Genomic DNA, 22,313 nt, shown 5'->3' with positions numbered 1-22,313 from the left:
ATCTACAGGGTGGTGATTACACTTGGAGATGAAGAATCACAGAGTAGATGAAAATGTATTTATTAAAGTCATGTTGCTGGGATCAAAAATCTATGGTTGTCACCAAACACCTAACAAGAGCCAAATTATTTATTACTGTGTCCAAAATTTGTATGCAAAATTAGAATGGAACTAATCCCTCTCATAAGTCATCGTAAAGATTCAGTAAGAGGAGAACTTTAAATATGAAGCTCTTAGAATACTGTTTGGCCTTTGTTTACTGGTTGATTAATATTGTCTCTAATTATTATTCGGAGACAGGTTGGGGTAAAGCAATTTGACTACCTAATTGTCACATATACTTTTGCTTCTTGTTGACTCATCCATTAAAAATGCAGTTCTGCTTTTTGACATTAAGAAGGTTCTAAGTGAATATGACAGAGGTTGTTAATGAACTTGATTATAAGCTAAACCTTGCTCTTGGTAGTTTGGGTGAGATTGGTAGATGTTGACCTTTGGGGTTTGGTGGGGGTGGTGTCACTTCAGTGTATGTCACCAAAAGTAAACATCTGTGGCACCCTCCCCCATGAGGAGTCCTTTCCTGTCAAAGAACAGGTGAAATTAATTGCACAACTTCTGTTTAGATGAAATGAGGCTGCAGTTCACATACACCTCTGCCTACTGCACCTACCTCCTTCTGCTTCTCAAGAGTGTGGTCTACTTGGCCATCGTCACCTTCTGTCTGCTAAGAAGAACAGCTGTCTGCAGCAATGGGAAGAGCTCCTAACAGACAGTGGTACAACAGGATCCTGTTGTGTTCTTCATTTATTGTCCTGAACAGCATTTGATGAGGACCTGGCTGGGTTTGTTTACTGAGTTCGGGCTCCTTAAGTTCATATGTGTATTATTCTGTCGTTATTGCAGAAGGTTTTCAAACCAATGGGCAAACTCAGGAACTTCACTCTGCAACAACAGGGAGTAAGCCCATGGTGGCCCCTTGTCCCTCTGTCTCCACAGTCCCCATCAGCCCCTCCAGCCAGCCCAAATCACGGCAGTGTTTGGTGTGGACAGAGTACACCTTTCAGTCACAGCCCTCAGTGCCCTTTAAGCAAAGACTATCTTAAAGTCTTCCTTTCTAAATACCCTAAAGCAGCCTATGTTTGCTACTTGGAGTCCGTGCTTTGTCTTTCACAGTAGACACAATAAATTTTAAAAATCAAATATCTGCATTTGGCCATGCGTATTTTAATTTGATGAAAATGAATGTTTCCAAGGTGAGAAACAGAATGACGACTTAGCCATGACTTAGCCGAATGTGTCCCTCTGTTCGGAGATGTGGAACTCTCCCTGCCCCGGGAAAGCAGACACAAAGGCACGAATTTTGGAAATCACTGAGAGCTTTGTGGGGCTGACATCACTGGCTGGGCACTAGGCAGCTTTTCCTGTGGTTTCAAAGGGGTCTTCATCCCCTTCCTTCCCCCAGTGCACCTGGGTGGCCCTGAAGTTGAGCAGTGCAGAGGGAGAACACTGGTGGTGGAGGACACAGGGTGGGTAGGGGGTGGGCACTGGTGTGGCTGATGGTGTTTTAATTTCTCAGGCTTCTTTTGTTTCCGTGCTCTGTCAAATGTGGTTGATTTGTGGAAAAGACTCAGTGTCAAACCAGCCCCTGCTGGTTAGGGCAGCTCAGGGGTGGCTGGAGTGTTAGAAGAGAAGGCCAGGGCAGTTAAACCACAACCGACTTTGTCACTTTTGAAAAGTCACAGTTAGTGGAAAAACAACATCCACCTTTATATGGGTGAGGCTGGCTGGGACCTGCTCTCCCTGCTGTGATATCCTGGGCTCTCTGTGTTGTATATGCAAAGTAAGTTATCCTTTGTGGGAGGAGTTGGGAATCTGATGTTCAGGATTGTTCAGATACCACACCTTCTGACCACTGTTTTCATTTCTTTCTTTCTTTTTTGTTTTTTTTTTTTTGTTGTTGTTTTGTTTTGTTTTTGCTTGTGGTGCTGGGGTCCCAATACAGGGCTTGAGCATACTATCTATGCAAACTATCCCTGAGCCCCATCCCCACCCTTCCTGACACTGTTCTGAAGGAAAGAGCAAAGGTGAAGCCCCAAGAAAATACTTAACATTCCAACAAGTGTCTGGCTTTTCTTGGGTATTTGATTCAAGGATTCTGGTACCTTTTTGTTTTGTTTTCTTGGTATAGACCAAGGAGGAAAACCCATGTCTTGAAGCCATTAGCATAGGTATCTATAGATATAGACAAGGTGCTTCAGGAGTAGAAAGACATATATTGAATCAAAATAGTCCTTCTTCAGAGAAAGCATGACATCAGATTCAACCTAAGTGATGTTTTGCACAGGACATTAACATCACATAAATGGGTGTTTGGAGTCAGTGAGAAGAGGGATGTAGGCTAATTTGAGCATAAAAACAAGAAAGTCCCACTCCTACCCTACCCAGCCATGGTGCAGAGTGGATGCTTAAGTCCTGTCCAGTTCCAGGAGTAGTGTAGACTTTTTCAGTCTGACTTTACAGCACATTCTAATCATACACTCATTTTACATTTTCTATGCTCACTGTCAGCCTTTAAGAGGACAAATATTTCATTCCTCCTATGAGGATGAGCTCCATTCTACTGGTTTATACCTGTGTATCTGGGGTAACGCTCCTTCTTAGACAAAATTATTAACCTGACATCTGGCTAATCTGTGGACTTAGTGTAATTTCAATTCCACTCCTGAGATGTAAAAGGCATTTTGCTTACTGAATATGTGTTATTTCAACACATCAAGCATTCTTTCCATTAGGATCCAGCATGTAACTTTCTTTCAATTATTAATTGACAGGTCAGATTCAGTTTTGCTGAACAGAGGAAGGATCATGATATGAACTGACTGACAATGGAGCATGCTGGGAGCTGCAAAGTCATCCTGCATGTGACCTAGGCCCTCTGTTTCAGAGTTCCTCCTGTGGTAGCTTCATGCCCTTCCACTATCCCCATGTCCCACCCACATCTATTTGTTTGAGTAGTGTCATGTGCAGCCAACATCCCCAGTCCGTTTTAATAAAGTAGATCTAAGGCTGATTAGATTTGCAGTTGTTGGTTGCCCAAAAGTCAACTTACAGATGAAGTGCAGGTTTCAGGCCATAATAAAAATGTTTCATCTCAGGACAAGGTCATGGCAGCAGCAGAAACCTGAAAACTCTGAACTTCAGGAACCTGAAGTTCAGGAAGACAGGCATTTTCATCCAGGGCTCTGCCTCTGACCATATTTGTGCTCAACCTGATTCGGCTCTTGTGTTCTCCAGGCTCCTGGCTTCTCCTCCTCTGCAGAGGGCCTGCCCTCAGGGTCCACTGGGGGGCGCTAGAGAATTGAGCAGAAACAAAGAGGCTGGGGCTCCTCCCAGCACCACCCCTTCTGGTAAACAGCTGGGTTGTCTTCTCCAGCAGCTCCTCAGTTACTTCTCCCTGCCTCTGACTCAGTCAGGAGGATCAGGAGGATCTAAGTCAGTGCTGGAGGTATCACTTCCAGTCTGAGCAGGATTTGAGTGTTGGAAGGCCTTTCTTCTCTTATCATCTGGTCCTTTTCCTTGTAAGCCCCTGGGAAGAAGACATGCTGTGGGCTCTAGCCCTACTTCTAGCCACCCTGCCTCCTGGTAAGTATGTGGCACAGATGTAATGGGATGTTGCTTTCCCCAAAAGAGCCACATCAAGGAATTCCATTCCCTCTTTGCCATTAATTTATATTGTTGTTACCATTCTAGGTAGCCAAACATCCAGGTCGGAAGGGAGAATGATGTCAGTCACAAGTTCACCTGGGTCATATGTGCCAATCACTTGTGATTTAGCAAGTACCTACATCCACTGGTACCAATTCAAGGAGGGGAAGGCCCCACGATACCTTCTGTACAATGATCTTTTCTATTGCACGGTTGTGGTAGACTCAGGAATCATTTCAGAGAAATATGATGCTAATAAAGGCCCAGATGGGAGATGTAAATTAGAAGTACGAAATGTGGTCGAAAGTGACTCTGCTGTGTATTACTGTGCCTTCTGGACTCGCACAGTGGTTCAGACCTGCCTTTATCTGTACTCAAAATGTTGCTTTGACTGCTCCTGGTACACAGATAGAGATCAGCCCCCTTCCTATTTCCTGCCCCTGACCTCACTGTAATCTGAACAAAAGGAAACCATGAGCCCAAAGCTTAACTATCCCCCTGTATCTATAACACTCCCACTAGCACTTATATCCTGCTCCCATTTGCACCCCAAGACCAAACTCCCATACTGCTATCTCTCATCCTTGGTCAAGCATCCTGGCTGACAGCATCATTTTCTCAGCTCTCCTAGAGCCTGTTGGAGGCTCACTCAATCTACTGACTAGGAACACAAGGTCACTTCGAGTTGATCAGTTAGAGGTGACATGTAGTAGAACATTATGGAAGGCACGTTGCATTGTATCATTTATCCAATCATGACCAACATATAATATCTGAGTATGACTCTGATTCATAACTTAAGATCAAGAGAAATGAAAGAATGAAATATTTGGGCTTCATGAAGACCTCATGCAGACAGTCATAATTATTGTTTTGAACAAATTAATATTTCCCCCACCATAACCAACCATGGTACTGCTTATATGATCGAGAACACAGGAAAAGATGATTGTTGTAAATATGCTAACTTTTGTATCTAATTACACACGTCAGAGAACATGACTTTAAAGTCCTTTTTGGATATCATTAGAGATTCAAGAACCAGGAGGCTTCAGTCTGCAATATTGATGGGAGCTTTTCTGGGTGTGACAAGTGGTGGTGGTGGCATGACAGCCTGAGCAGGAACAAGGATGCAAGATAGTGCAAGGAGCAGACTAGTGACCTTGAGTTTTCTCTGTGTGGCTTAAAGCCTGGGGATTTCCTTAACATGCCTGTAACTGTTGATCAGGCCCCTGTAATCAGTTGATGTGAATCTCCTATTAGTCTATTTTTATATTGTTTACAAACTGGCTTGTTTGGGTCTTTGTTATTCCCCATTTCTTGGAAGCTTTGATCTTACAATTAAATAGCTTACATTTTGGGATTTTTGTTTTGGTTTGGTTTGGGGAACTAGAATTGAACCCAGAGGTGCTTAACCACAGAGTCACATACCCAGCCCTTTTAAATATATATATATATATATATATATATATATATATATATATATATATATATATATATAATTTAGAGACAGGATCTTGCTGTATTGCTTAGGGCCTCATTAAGTTCATGATTCTCCTGCTTCAACATCCTCAGCTTCTGGGATTACAGGTGTGTACCACTGCTCCTGGCAACAGTTTAGGTTTAATGACAGGAAGTCTTTGCACAGTGACTCTATTTGGGGTTAATCTGTTAATCTCCTAGTACACAAGCACAAGCTCCATCTTTATAGATGACCTCCCATAAATTTTGCTAACATATCTCTTATTGAAATTCAGCCTATAGTCAATCTATTCTCTTCTAAAAGAACAAAACTGAAACTTTCTATCCACATCTGCCCTCTTTTATGAACAAACAGATGTGCCATTAACTAGAGTTTTTATCAATTTATAATTTTTCTCAATAATTGAAACTAACAATCTCTTTGATGAACAATCATATAAGGATATTTTATTTTTAAATCAAAAAGTCATACAGAGAAAGGGGAAATCACTATTAAGCCATGGTTAGTGTTATAATATTAATCCAGATACAGTGCTAGAGGGTTGGCTGTGAATCTCAAGGGAAATAGGTTTGTAGAAATTTTAAATTTCATGTTCTGAAATTTCATTTGTTAATGGTATAGAGAAATAAAATAGATTCTGCAAGGGTATGGGTGCATTTTACCCATTAGACTTGCTGAATTATCTTATCAATTTTTATTTTATTCATTGATTCTTTAATTTTTCCCTGTTACTTACAAATAAAGATAGTTTTATTTCTATTTGAAATTCCTAACTTTTATTAATTTTGCATTCTTAATGCCCTGGTAAAGACTTCTGGTAGAATATTTTTTAAAAGTGAGGTGACTGGAATCCTTGTCTTAGTCCTGATCCTGCAGGTGTTTCAGACCCAACTATGTCACACAGTGGACATTTATCCCATGGTTTTGTGTTCCTGGTTATGTATTTCTGTTTCAGTTTAACTTTCTTAGCAACGTCCTACCGTTTTCCTTTAAAGGATCCTGGATGTCATATTGCTAAACTCATTCATATGTATCTTACAGTACTTATTTGTTTGTGCATGGTAAAATTTTGTTATGTACTTCTCACTCTTCACTACTGTGATATAGAAATGCTACTGATTATTTTCTGTGTTGACATTCTATTAAACAAATGTGGTAAATTTTGGTATTATGCTTATTTATATGGAAGTTTTCTAGTTGGCGATAGTACCATTAGCAAATCATGACATCATTCCAATGAAATAGAAATAGCAATCACCTTTATAGTTCTGATTATGTGTCCTGTTCTGATCTCAGTATGTGATACATCATATTATTCTCACAAGCACCCTATGAGGTACATACAGTTGTTTCTGTTCTCTACAAGGAGAAACTGAGTCAACGAGGACTAAGGAATTTCCCCATAGCTACACAGGTAATAGGCAACAGGCCTGGGAGTTGAACCTAAGAAGCCTAGATTCCAGATCTCTACTCTTACCTTCTACATTATTTGCTCTTAAAGTAGAAGCAAGTTACCCTTGAGAAAAATCTACATCCTCATTAGGCTAAGAGCTGAGAATGGAATTTTTTAAAATAATTTTTTAAATTTGTTTTAATTAGTTATACAAGACAGTAGGATGCATTCATGCACTTTGATATGTCATACATAGATGGGATATAATTTCCCATTTTTCTGTACATGTTGTAGAATTATATTGGTCATGCAGTCACATATATGCATACAATAATAATGGTCTGTTTCATTCTACTGTTTTTCCTATCCCCACATTCCCCCCTCCCCTCCCTTCATTTCCCTCTACCTAAGGTGGTGCTATTCTTCTCTAGTGCCCTCTGCCTTCTTGTGAATTAGCACCTGCATATTAGAGAAAACATTCAGCCCCTGGTCTTCTGGGTTTGGCTCATTTTGCTTAGCATGGTGTTCTCCAACTCCATTCACTTACTGGCAAATGCCATAATTTTATTCTTCTTTAAAACTAAGTAATATTCCATTGAATATATATACAACATTTTCTTTATCCATTCATCTCTTGAGGGACACCTAGGTTGGTTCCATAGTTTAGCTATTGTGAATTGAGCTGCTATAAACATTGTTGTGGCTGCATGAATATAGTGTGCTGATTTTAAGTCCTTTTAATATAAACCAAGGAGTGGGATCACTGGTTCCAAGTGGTAGTTCCATTCCAAGTTTTCTGAGGAATCTCCATACTGCAGGCAGAGAAACATCTTCTAACTTGGAGTGGAGAATGTAAATCACCAGGCCAACTGGGTCTATGTAGTAATCACTTGTAATTCTCCTGAAGAAAGAAACTACATCCACTAGTATCAATCTAAGGAGGGGAAGCCCCATAACACCTTCTTTATTATTATTTCTTCCAATCCAGGGTTGTGGGGACTAAGTACAACCCAAATACTGCATAGCATGGAACCTATATTTATTTATGTGCCCTTATGAAACTTTTCAACCCTACCTGATGCAGCACTTTGACTTGAAGATGAAGAGAGATCTCAGGAAAATACCATTGCTTATATAAGTTCAGAGAGGATTTGTAATTTTGTAGTATGACATCTGAAAAAAAGTGACTACTGTGTATTACTGTGCCCCCTGGACTGACATAGTGGCCTCATCTGTACTCAAAATTTTGCTTGTGTCTACTTCTGGTACACAGGCTAGACTATTCACCCTTCTCACTTCCTCCCCTGACCTCACTGTTCTCTGAACAAAAGGAAACCATGAGCCTAAAGCCTAACTCCCACCCTATATCTATACCACTCTGCTCTCAATAACTGTCCCCTGCCCCCAACTGTATCCCCAGAACTTTTCTTAAAACTGAACTACCATCTCCAGAATTTGGCCAAGCAGTCTGGCTGACAACATTATTCTTTCAGCTCTCCTAAGGATTGGGGTTGTGCTATTTAATCTATTGTCTAAGACACATAAGGTCACTTAGAGTTGATCAATCATAGGTGACCATTAGGTGAGCATTGCTGAAGGCTATTTGTATTAAATCGTACAACTATGGTTTATGGATAATAACTGGAAACGATGCCAATTCATTATTCAGGGTTATGAGAATTGGTGGAAGGAAAAATTTAGATTTCATGAAGACCTCATGCTGAGAGTTGTGTTTATTATCTTTTGAATAAACTGATGCTTCACTTACCATAACCAACCCTGCTACTGCTCACTGAATGAGAACAAGAGATGAAAGAGCTTGTTATAGATTTGTCAACCATTATATCTACTTACATATGTGAGTAAGATACTACTGACACATGAGAAAGAATAAAACTTCCTTAAGTCTGGTCCCAAGATTGAATTGCCTTTTGTTTGTGATTCATGAACTTGGTGACATCCAGTCTATAAAAACATATCTGAGTTCTGCTAGGTGTGACGACTTTTGTGGTTCCATAGCAGCCTAAGCAGGAACAAGGATGCAGCACAGTGCAAAGAGCAGATTGGTGACATCAGATGACAAGCATGCCTAGAAGAGTTGATTGGGCACCTGGTGATTGGTTGCTATGACTCTCCTGTTTGTTTCTTTGAATACTGCTTATAAACTGGCTTGTTTAAGTCTCTGATCATCATCTCTCTCCTGAATTCTTGGAAGATCAGATCTTACAAGTAAACCGTTAGGTTTAGTTTCGTGACATGAAACGTTAGCCTGAGTGACTCCATTTTGGCTTGTTCTGTTGGGCTTTTGGTGTAAGAGCTCTCTCAGTCAATGGTCTCCCATAAATCTTATTTGACACACTTTCTGTTGACACACAGCCCATGGTCAGACCTGTTCTCTTTTAAATGAATAAAGATAAAACTCCTTTCCACCCCAACCCTCTTGTGTTGACACACCAAGCCATTAACTAGGGCCTCTATCAGATCATTGTTTTGTTGTCAATAATTAAAACTAAGAAACCTGAGTGACCAATCACATAGCAAGTAATATATATTTAGTTTGAAAAGTCATTCAGGGAAAGGGTGATTGCTATCACATGAGGCCATGTGTGAGATTGGAAAATTAATTCAGTTAAAATTAGTCTGAAAAGGGAGAAATTTTTGTGGGAGAGCTTGACCATGATTAGGAAGGGGAAATAGGCTTACACAAAAATTAAAGTTCATAGTGTGAAATTCCATTTGTTACTGGTATAGAGAAATGCCATTGATTCTGAGAGGATGTGTGTGTGTTGTATCCAATAATTTTATCCAGCTCTCTCTTTGATTCTAATTTTATTTAGGGATTCTTTAAATTTTTCTGTATATAACTTAATTTTCTGTATATAACTTTATATATCATAAACAAATAAAGGCTGTTTTTATTTTCCTTTACATCCTTCTAACTTTTTCATTTACTGCTGTGGTTACCACTTCAACTAAAATATTTAGTGAAAGTGAAGGTGACTGGCATCATTGTCTGGTCCCTACCTTACAGGGAACCAGGGAATGGACACTACATTATTGTACCCAGAGAGGATTACCACAGGACCTCATTGTTCTGGGTGTGTGTTCCTTGTTAACGATCCAGATATCATTCTATGCTTCTTAGCAAAGTTTTTTTTTTTTACAGTTTTTCCTAAAAATGTCAAACATATTTGTTATATTTAATCCCTAGAGATCTCATACATTTTCATTAACGAGTATGATAAAATTTTATTACATGTTTCTTACTGTTTATGACTATTATATGAAAGTGCTACAGACTTATTTATGGTGATATTCTATTAATGATATCTGCCATATTTCCTAATCAGAATATTTTCTATGGAGGTTTTAAAAATTATAATAGTAAAAAAAAAATTGTAACACCAGCAAATAATGGCATTTTAATTTTTTTATTCTGTTGATTTATTTCAAAATACAAGTTATTTATTTCAAAATACAAGTTCTTCAGTCTCTCTATACTATGTAAAAGTCTGCTGTGATTATAAACATCTCTTTAATATTCCTAAGTTTAGTAGAATCTTTCTAATGTTCATCATGGTTGCTGGAGGTTTTCAGGAAATGCTTTTTCTTAAATTTGTATTTTCAGTCCATTTTGAGCTCATTGGGATCTTTATAAAACCCTGAATCATGGTTGAAGGACTTCATTTGGATTTTTTTGCTTTTACTGAAATGGTTTTTATAATGTGAGAATTATCCAGTGTTGGGCTATTGTTGCAATTGTAAGATTTTTCATACCTAGTCATATTGTTATTAGCAAGGTTGGGAAATATGTAAAGATGTTTGCATCTGTGGTTAAGTGAAATGGGCCATAATTTTTCTTTTCTTTTCTTTTCTTTTTTTTTTTTGTCTTTGCCTGCTTATAGAAAAAAAAAATGATCCCAGAGATTTTTCCGTTTTCTGTTATCTAGTACCATTTGTTGAAGATTGTGGTCATTTGTACATCAAAATTTTCGTAGAACTGTACTATAACTGTATGCCTTGTTAGGCAATGTTTCAGATGTGATTGCATTTACTTAGTTGTCATGGAATTTTCTTCTCTTCTAGAGTAAATTTTATCATTTACGTTTGCCTATAATATTTCAAAAAAATTTCAAATTTCCTATATATCTAAATGAAGATGTTGTGAATATACACCACTCAAAATACACCACTCTGGGATATGGACTGTGCTGGGTTAAAGCCATGCAATAAAACAGAGGAGCAAGAAGGACACTCTGACCTGTGTGCTGCCACTCAAGAGCAGGAGAGAAACTCCCACGTGAAGGACCCCCTACTTGTAGAACCACATTCTTACCTTAAAAGTTGGAAAGTTAAAGCTCAGGGAATCAGTAAAAACCTCCTTAAACTCATCTCTATCCTCCTTCTCACTTCCCTACCCAATTAACTCCCCTAAGCCCTGCCTTTCTCTTCCTCACAAGTCAGGACTCTTCTTCATCCAATTCAGTACATAAATAGCTGGCACTTGCTGCTTCTTTGGGTTTTCATTTCCTTAAGAAGCCCCCCACCCCGGCCCATGCTAGGAGGAATTTGTATTCCATAAATTTCCATGCTTTTGTCCTGTTAATCTGCCTCTTGTCAATTTAATTTTCAGGGTATAGCCAGAACCCTGTGAGATGGAGGTGGAAAGTTGTCTTCACTAAAATTGGCATAAAGTTATTAATGCAAGTTATTTTTAATCTCTGTTTCTGTATTTGCATGTAAAGTTTTCTTTTCTTCTATAGTACCATCTGTGTGTTCTCTGTTTCTTTCTTTGCCTACTTTGCCAGAAATTATTCTACTGTGTAATTTTTTCTGAAGAACCAGTTTGATTATTTAATTTCTGTTTGATTAATTTCTGGTCTTAGTGTTCCTTCCTTCTACTTGTTTTTGTTATACTGTATTTCTGTTTTTAACTTTTGGGGTTGGATATTGGATAACTAATTTTCATATTTTTTCACTTATTCAGATATTCATATCTATAAATATCCTTCTACAAACTCCTTCAACTGCATAATGCAAGTTTTGAAATGAGTAGGCTTATTTTTCTTGTAACCACCATTAAAATTTATATTTTACCACATAAAAAGTCATATTTAGAGACAGGATCTCACTGAGTTGCCTAGAACCTCACTTTTTGCTGAGGCTGGTTTTGAACTCTCCATGCTCCTGTCTCCACCTTCCAAGCCACCTGGATGATAGGCATGAGTCACTACTGCACCCTGCTCTGCTTTGTATTTGCTTTTGTTGTTGGATAAAGTATTTGTCCTTTGTATTTCTGAAATATTTATTTTTCATATATAAAAAAGTTACTAGCTGTTATGTAATATTTTTGGTGGGCTCTCAGTTTTTCTAATTATCATTTTAAGATAAAACAATATTTTTCTTCTCAATGTTTATATCCATAATATTCTATTATCAATATACATTTCACATGATATTAAAAGTATGAAATCACTATTTTAAGTTTTTCCTTTAGAGCATATTTCCCAATAATTTTTTGAAAGGATAAATATTATGTAAAATCAGCAACCGTGTGGTTCTTGAAAGCCACGATTTCCTCCGGAAATGAACAATTTGGAAGTGATGATGCTGCAAGTGTTAGTTGCTAGGCAGATGCTTTGGGGCACAATCACCTAAGCTTGCAGGGAGAAGATGCTTCCCCTTTGAATGACTGTAAATCAAGGCTATATTTTTGTTTTAGTAGAGGCCATCAAGAGAATCTTTCAAAGAATCGGCCAACATTGCTACCCACCCATTTGAGGTGATGTGGGGAGTAGGCTGTGCTCTGCTGTGTTACTCCATGATATATAGAACAGTAGTTCTCAGACTGTTCCTAAACCTGTGTTACTCCATTTTATAATGCTGTAGTTTGCCATGAGATATCTTTTTTGAATTTATGTGCTGAGGTAGAATAACTTTAAACCTTGTTGTACAAGTAAACAATGACCATTTGCCTAGCATAACCATAAAGTGCCAACTGACAAATATATTAATTGTGCTAATAAAAATGACTTCCTGGATTTTAATCAGAATTAATTAACCCAAAGCATATGGATCCAGATGCATATTCAATTCATATTGGAAAAAATAAGACCTATTAGTTTATCAAACACATCAGACCAGCAAACAAAGAAATCCCTTCACTCCAGGCCCATAAAGGAGGAGCGCTTAAAGACTGAGCACAAAGGCCCACTGACCCCATCACTTGATCACTTATCATGAGCTTTGCCCAGCAAAATCACCACAGCAACAAATCTCAAATCTCTGTCCTCAGGCTTCAGCAGAGGGCAATTTCTCCAGTTCCTGATGACCACACATGGCCCACTCCAAGCTGATATGTCAAGCTAACACTCTGAACCTATTCTCTGTTGGGACCCTGGAGTAAGTTCCTGCACTTTGACAGCTCTGCACTCTGAACACTCTTAATTAGGAATTAATTAGGACCCAGAGAAGTCTCTTAATTAGGATGATAAAGCATGTTCTGAAATTAGATATGCTAGATTTTGGAGAACCTCAGTAGGGGGACTGTGCTCTCTAGGTCAGGGCTAATTACAGACATCCTATTAAAGAATTAGCTTCCTAGTGTCACTGTGGATGAAAGCATTAAAAATAAAAGACTAATGAACAGAACTAGGGTAAAATGTAATAAAGTCAGAAAGGCAACCCTGATCTACAGAAACCTGTAGGATAACTGATATTCCAAAGTATTCTTAGGGGTAAGGAAATGGCCAGCCCATTGTGGTATGGTTTTGTGTGTGTGTGTGTGTGTGTGTGTGTGTGTGTGTGTGTGTGTGTGGTTTTACATATAAAAAAATCAGCACATATCAAAAGAAGATAAACTTGTTAACTTAAGTTACAGATGTTAACTACCCAAGCTCTGAGTCCTTTGAATGAAAGAAGCCAAGGCCTATAAAGAGACAAACTTTTGATGTTGTAACAAGTTTGTGTTCTAATGATTCTCCAGAACTTCACCTCAGTGAGATCTAGGAATCATACTAAGGAAAGAATCTGAGAAATTGTACTCACAAGGATGGGTAATATGCAGATCTTTCTGGGCTGTTAGAGGCAGGATCTGAGCTAATGTGGCTCCTACTATAGTAATGATAATATTTCACACCCAAGTCCATCTTAAAGCAGAGTCCAATTGGTAAATGGACCTATTACAGTCATTATCCTGTTTCCAGAAAATGTCTAATGTCATGTAATGGATAGTATCAAAATGCATATAGAATAAGGAGGTCAAGCCTGCCCAGATTGTTCAAGTTACCTTCATGCATCTATTTAATTTGAAATCTACATGGATTTTTAAATTTTTACTGACTGAAACTCATACTCTGTTTATTTTAACATGCATGAAATCCTTTGTTTCCAAGAATATCTCAATTTAAATATTTTTATCTTCTATTGATACATAACAATTGCATATATTTATGAGTTACTTTGTGAGAATACATAAAATGAGAATGTATTCTACACATGTTTTTTGAGACAGGCTGAGAAAATAATTCTTTTTTTTTTTTTTAGTTTTTGATGGACACAACATCTTTGTTTGTATGTGGTGCTGAGGATTGAACCCAGGCCACAAGCATGCCAGGAGAGTGCGCTACCGCTTGACCCACATCCCAAGCCCCAGAAAATATTTCTTTTTGTTTCAAAATGATTTGATTAATTTGAGTCACAGCCCATGCAAGAAAGAAGAATGTAATTACAAGTGAGGAAAAAACAGGAGCATAAAGGAAAGAAGCAACACTTACACTGGCAAATTAACTTTCCCTGAGAATGAATCAGAGCAGATGTGCTGAAGGCCATGGCTTGTGTGAAGGAGAATAAGCAAAGGAGGTCATTCAGAAAGGTGTTTGAATAATGATGAAGGAGTTCCATATTACACCAAACTCCAGGAGTCCAGATACTGAGAGAAAGAAATGCTGGGATTCTCAAGTGTAGGAATCCTACTAGATTCTCCAGTTTTCACCCAGGACCTATAACCCTGGGTCTCCTTAAAGAACAAGTTTCTAGACCTGTGGTCAATGGACCACTTGCTTCAGAAGCAACTCAGAGGTTTTAAATAATAAAGGGTAGTTGGGTAGCACTCAACATAATCATTTCAAACTTTGGAATAAAGACTGGGAACCTAAACTTTTAAATAATCCTGATAGCTAATTCTTTTTTAAATATAAATTACATTTATTTTAACTAATATGCAAAAACATACAAATTATACATATTAACGGGGTTCCAGGTGATGATGTGTTGGTACAAGTATACATAGCATACATAAAATGAATTTTAAAACAATATTTTCAAACTTTTACCTTACACCCTTCACAGTATTTAGCAAGATATCTTGTTTAAATGTTTTTTTTAAAAAGGTTCTGAGTGTGTTTATTAATATGTGTTTATTAATTTGATTGCTCAAAACTAAAGATCTGGTTATAGATCAGGGGTAGAGCACTTGCCCAACATGCTTCAGGCTCTGGGTTCTACCTCAAGTATACACACACACACACACACACACACACACACACACACATATTCATACCAGTTCTTTCAGCAAACAATCATTTATGTAATACTCTATGGCTGCTTAGTTATGTTCATCTTTAAAAACAATAGATATAATTATTTGACACTAAAACTATCCCTTAATAGGATTCTTGCTTAAGTTTGAAGTTGTTTTCATAGTTACAGAATCATAATATGTGAACACATAGTAGGTACTTAGTAAGTGTTGAAATACCATAACTTACTGAGGGAAAGACAAGAAGTTACACCTTTATTTTTTTAAAAAAATGTTCTTTTTAGTTATACATGACAATAGAATACATTTTGACATACTATACACACATGGAGTACAACTTCCTGTTCTAGTTGTATATGATGTAGAGTTACATTGGTTGTGTATACATACATGAACATAGGAAAGTCATGCCCAATTCATTCTGCTATCTTTTCCCTTCCAATTCCCCTCCCTTCCCTTCATTCCCTTTGTCTAATCCAAAGTACTTCTGTTCTTCCTACCCTCCTCCCTTTATTGTGATATGCATCTGCATATCAGAGAGAACTTTCAGCCTTTGATTTGGGGGATTGGCTTATTTTGCTTAGTATGATATTCTCCATTTCCATTCATTTACTGGCAAATTCCATAATTTCATTTCTTCTTATGGTTGAGTAATACTCCATTGTGTATATATACCACATTCTTTATTTATTCATCTGTTAAAGGGCTCCTAGATTGGTTCAATAGTTTAATTATTGTGAATTGATACAGCTGATAGCTAGTTCTTATTAAAACACTTGCAATCACACCTGTCTAAGCATTAAGAGATGGAGAGATTATCTCTTAATCAGCATGACATACTCAGGTGTTCTAGAAAGTTGTCCCTGAGCTCCTTCCCAACCCCACACCTTGCTCACTCTGTTCTCAGTCCTGTGCTGCTGCTCTAACAGGTCCTCATATCCCTTCATGGTAATCGGTAACCATAGTCAAAACTATTAGTTCTTCTTCTTCCTGTGACCTTCGGGAGAAAGAGTGGTGTCCTCCATAAGCCTGTGTTAACCTGCTCTGCTCTATCAGGGACCACACCTTTATCCATTTTATAGTCATAAGAAAGCCTTATTTGTTATTTGCATATTTTAACTTGTTTTCATCCAAGAGTGTGAGGTTTATGCCCATTAGTTTCTTTCACCCACCTGAAACAGAATTTTACATATGAGTCAAGGCAGGGATCTTAATGTGGAGAGGCAATTTCTCCCCTAACTTCTTGTCTACTGCATCCTTAGCCCACCATTTTTCACTGCCGTTTTTCCATGGCAAATGTGCAGCATCTCACAAGGCCATTTCTGCTCTCTCTTCTCTCTGCACAGGTGTGTCTGCTTGGTCCCTTTCCACTTTCCCAGTAGGTTACAGGAGAGTCACTGTTTGTTTCAGTCAGCTTTTTCACTGCTGTAACTGAAGGATCTGACCAGAACAACTATAGAGGCAAAAAAGTATATTTGAAGGCTCACAGTCTTAGTCCACAGAAGGCTGGCTCCATTCCTCAGGGCTCTAGGTGAGGCTGAACATCATGGCGGGAGAGGGTGGCAGAGGGAAGGAGCTCACATCATGGTGATCAAGAAGCAGAGAGTGGTCTCCACTTGCCAGATACAAATATAAAACTCAAAGCCACACCCAAATTCCCACTTCCTCCAGCCTCACCCTACCACTTCAGTTCCACTCAGTTAATCCCTATCAGCGGATTAATTCACTGATTGGGTTAAGACTCTCAAACCCATCATTTGTCCTTTGAACCTTCTCGTATTTCCTGACATGTGAGCTTTTTGGGAACACCTTAAATCCAAACCATAACACTGTTTAAGCACAACTTCGACAGGACAAGTGGGCGGAATTCCTGTTTTGTGTAGTCTTCTTCCAGGAACATAATATTTTCATCATTTTAGCTTTATAATAATTCTTCCTTTCTAATAAAAAACTTTTCTTCCTTTTTAAAATTTTTCAAAATATTTCTTGAATTTATTTTGTGAATGAATAAACTTCAAAATTCATGTCCATTTATGTATGTATGAATTAGTAAGTTATATGTACTATGGCATAAATGCTTTGTGTGTAGTATAAAACACACACACAAAAATAAAAATTATAAAATGTGAGATAAGAAATGCGTTTTAGTCAGCTTTTTTCACTACCTTGACTAAAAAGACCCAACCAGAACAACTGTAGAGGAGAAGTTTATTTGAGAGCTCCCAATTTCAGAGGTCTTAGTCCACAGAAGACCAGCTCCATTCCTCAGGGCTCCAGGTGAGGCAGAACATCATGGTGGAGAGTGTGGCAGAGGGAATCAGCTCAGACGATCTGGAAGCAAAGAGAGAGGTCTCTATTTGCCAGATACAAATATATATCCCAAAGCCAAGCCTCAATTCCACTTATCACTCAGTTAATGCCTATCAGGGGATTAATTCATTGATTCAGTTAAAGCTATAACCCAATCATTTCTCCTCCAAACCTTCTTGCATTGTCTCACATATGAGATTTTGGAGGACTCCACATCTAAATCATAACAGAATGCAAGTAGTTGCCTAACTCTTTCTTCTCATTTTCCAGTGTATTGTTTTATGTAATCCTTCCTGGACTAGCCACACCAGTAGCAAAGCAATTATAATTCCAATAATATATTTTGGTCTAAATTGTTTTCTGACTTACCACACATACCTAAGTCATATCAAACTCATTGTTTGCTTATTTTCTCCAAACCAAATTCTCCTAATTCCTTCATGGTACACCTGTGTTTCATTCTCTGATTTATTTCTAGGCCAGACCCCGAGAAAAGGTTTCTCTCATTTTTGATACAAAGCACTCCCAAACCTGATAGGGCTCAGGCCTTCTCAGCTTTTTGTGAGCAATGTCCCAGGAGTCTGAGTGTCAGCATCTGAGGGATGAGGACACTAGCTGCACTGCAAAGAGTTTTATTATCCCCAAGGGTTAGATTAAGTTGTATGGGTGACAGGTATGGGTACTCTCGATACATGGTTGAATTTGAGATACTAGATTTCTTTTCTGGCAAGTCACTCCCTACAAAGAGGAGAATGGGTGTTTCAGTCTTGCCTCAGCTGTTCCTGGTCCTGTGATACTGAAGGAGTCACCTGCATTTGGGGGCTGTTTTCTCCTCATGAGCACTCTGGAACAAGGACTCTCTTCCATCCTTAAGGTTCTAGGATTCTGTGATTCCTTAGCCAGGTGCATTGGCTAAGGATTACATAAAACGACAGTGTGCTGCCTATGATATGCTTTAAAATAGAGGATTGTTCAGCTCACACCTGTGAGAAAAGTCATTAACTGAAAGTCAGAAGCTAACTAGAGCTGGTGAGGATGTTAATAAAAGGGAACTGTTAGACATGGTTGATGGGAACCTAAGTTGGGGCAGCCATTGTGGAAAACAGTATGGCATTTCCCACAAAAACTAAAAATTGAGCTATCTAATATTATCAGTAATCCTACTTTGAGGTATAAATCAAAGGAAATAAAATCACTGTCTTAAAGAGATGTCTGCCCTTCCATGTTCATGGAAGCTTTCTTCCCAATAGAGAACCCATGGAAAGCACTTGAGCGTCTGGATGGCTGAATGGGCAACGTGATTCACACACACAGGCATGCACACATACACATGCAACAGAATATAAGCTTTCAGAAGAAAATTCTGCCATTTTCTACAGCTTAGATGAAACTGGAAGACTTTGAGCTAAATTATATATGTCAGAAAAAGAAAAACAAATATTGCCTGGTCTACTTACATGTGAATTCTAAAAAGTCAAACTCCAAACAACAGAAATAAAGATAGATAAATCTATCTCTATAGATAGAGGAGGAGAGTAAAAGGTGGTTACTAGGGATTGGGCTCTAGTGATGAGGAGATGTTGGTCCAAGGATACAATCTTGCACTTATAAGTTTGGGTGGCTTGAGCTGGGGTCATATAGCTCAGTGGCAAAACTCAGTGGCCTGTGTGATGCACTGGATTCCATCCTTAGCACCACATAAAAATAAACAAATAAAATAAAGGCATTCTGTCCACCTACTAGTACAATTTAGAAAAAAAAATTGGGTGGCTTAATGAACAGTGTGTTTATTATTAATGATTATGAATCTTGTGTATAGAATTTTCTAAGTCAGTAGATCCTTAGTATTCTCACCATGCAGTCAAAATAGTATGTATGTGAAGTGACAGATTAATGTTAATTGTCATGATTCTGGAAATCATCACTACCACATGACCTGGGACCAGCACAGCTCTGTGCACCAACACAGACCCAGCACAAAAATGTTTTTTACTCCCCTCTCCAGCCAGGACTTGGCCATGTTCACTGAGTCTTGGTTCCTTGGATTTCCTGTGGTGTGAAAGTAGAAAAACCTCATCCCCTTTTGCACAGTCCCCCATGTCTTCCCAAATAGCCCTCAGTTGTCCCAACACACCTAAAAGAATGAAGGTAAGGAGAGGGGAGGTTTCTGGCTGGCACATATTTGGGAAGCAATCCAGTTTGAAGGAAATTTCTTAAGGTCCTATTCCTATTTGGGATGTTTTTCCTTTTCCTTTTCCTTTTCTTTTCTTTTCTTTTTCCTTCCTTCCTTCCTTCCTTCCTTCCTTCCTTCCTTCCTTCCTTCCTTCCTTCCTTCCTTCCTTCCTTTCTGTGTGTATTTGTGATACTGGGGATAAAACCAGGGCCTTAGACATGCTACACAAACCCTCAACAAAATGAGGTACACCCCCAGTCCTTTTTAGCATTTCTGAAACACTCAGAAATACCCTACATGTGGTTAGGGATTATTTGGTATACAGCTAATGGAATAGTCCAAACTGAGATGGGCTCTATGTCCAAAATACAAATCATATTTGAAGACAGTGAAAAAAATCAGTAATAACAACTAAATTGATTGAACGCTAAAATGCTTATACTCTGGATATACTGGACTAAATAACAATAGTAATAAAACTGATTTTCCCTTTTTCTATTTACTTTTTGAATGTAAAACCCCATCCCCTTTTGCACAGTGGATGGATACATTTTTTTAATGTAGTATATGGAAAATTTTACATTTGTGTGGCTTACATTGGTGATTCACATTATTTTAATCAGAGATTATTACAATTTAAGTTTCTGACCATCTCCCCTAAAGAAAGGCTAGAGATTTCTAGGGTGAGGGACTCCACAGAGTTATCCCCAGAAGTTTGGAAAATGAGACAAGGATCAGGCTGCGACTTCCAGCTTCAATGTTCTTGCACCAGTGATCTCCAGTGGCAGTAGGGTCAGCAACTGGAAGGTAGGAAACGCGTTTGCCTTGCTCAGCACCCACATGCACTCCAGGGCTGGCACAGGAACTGCTGTTAGGAGGCTATATTCTTGGCAGAGTGACGCCACACGTGCTGGAGGAGGCACAGGGCCCTTTTCTTTCTCACTCACTGTGGGATATGGATGCCTCCTAGCTTCTTGGATTTTTGTTCTCTCATCTGACAGGTGAGGGGGTTTATACCAATGTCTGCCAAGTCACGTAAACACAATTTCTACAATGAATTGAAGTCAAGCAACTAAGAGATCACCATGTCCACTGCTTTATATGATACTGTCAAGTTCATTTCTTTCATGGTGAAACTAACCTTTAATGGTTAGTCTCACCTTTAATGGTTAGTCATTTGACATGTTTATATTTGCTATATTGGCATTAAAGATAAAAATTTGTTTTAAAAAATTTGAAGATTAAATTTTTTAAAAAAATTAAATTTTCATTTGTTCTTTTTAAAATATTTACTAAATTAAACTTTTTATTTATATATGACAATGAAATGCTTTACAACACTTATTACACATATAGAGCACAATTTTTCATATCTCTGGTTATATACAAAGTTTATTCATACCAATTCATGTCTTCATTTGTTCTTTTTAGTTGTACATAACAGTAAAGTCAATGATAATAGGTTTATACTAATATGAAGCTTATCTTATTCTAATTAGAATCCCAGTCTTGTGGATGCACATGATGTGGAGATTCACTGTGGTGTATTCATATATGAACACAGGGAAGTTATGACTGTTTCATTCCATTGTTTCCTATTCCAATCCTTCATCCCTTCCCTATATTCCCTTTTGTCTAATCCACTGAACTTTTGTTCTCCTCCACCCACACACACCCTGTTGTGTGTTAACATCCACATAACAGAGAGAACATTTGACTTTTGGTTGTTTGGGATTGGCTTATTTCACTTAACATAATAGTCTCCAGATTCATCCATTTACCAGCAAATTATATAAAGTCATTTTATTTATGGATGAATAATAAATGTTCTATTGTGTGTATATACTGTATTTTCTTTATCCATTTATCTGTTGGAGAGCACCTAGATTGGTTCCTTAGTTTACCTCTTGTGAATTGAGCTACTATAAACATTGGCGTGGCTGTATCACCATAGCATGCTGATTTAAAATCCTTTGGATATATACCAAAGACTGGGATAATAGGCTCAATGGTGGTTCCATTCCTAGTTTTTTGAGGAATCTCCATACTGCTTTCAGAGTGGTTGCACAAATTTGCAGTCCCACCAGCAATTTATGAGTATACCCTTTTCCCCACATCCTTGCCAACATTTATTGTTACTTATATTCTTGATAATTGCCATTCTGACTGGAGTGAAATGGAATCTCTGTCCTGTTTAGTTTTTTTGCCATTTATTGATTGGGTTTGGTTTTTTGACTTTTTTGAATATTCTGGAAATTAATGCCTTATTTGAGGTGCAGGTGGCAAAGATTTTCTCCTATTCTGTAGGCTCTCCTTTCATGCTCTTTATGGTTTCCTTTGTTGTGAAGAAGCTTTTTAGTTTGATACCATCCCATTTATTGATTCTTGACTTTACATCTTGTGCTTTAGGGTTTTTTGTTTTGTTTTGTTTGTTTGTTTTTTTAAAAGTTGGTTCCTAAACTAACATGTTGGAGTATTAGGTTTACATTTTTTTCTAGTATGTGCAGTGTTTCTGGTATAATAACTAGGCCTTTGATCTACCTTGAGTTGAATTTTGTGCAAGGTGAGAGATAGGGGATAAATTTCATTCTACTACATATAGATTCCCGTAAAACTGTCAATTTCTTTAAAAGAAAAATAAATGAAAAAAGAAAGCCTCTAATACTAAACAGGAGACCATCTGCTGCTCAATATGTAGAAAGAAATAAAA

The sequence above is a fragment of the Urocitellus parryii genome, chromosome 3, assembly GCF_045843805.1.
Source record: "Urocitellus parryii isolate mUroPar1 chromosome 3, mUroPar1.hap1, whole genome shotgun sequence".
NCBI lineage: Eukaryota > Metazoa > Chordata > Mammalia > Rodentia > Sciuridae > Urocitellus > Urocitellus parryii.
This window is presented reverse-complemented; position numbering follows the sequence as displayed.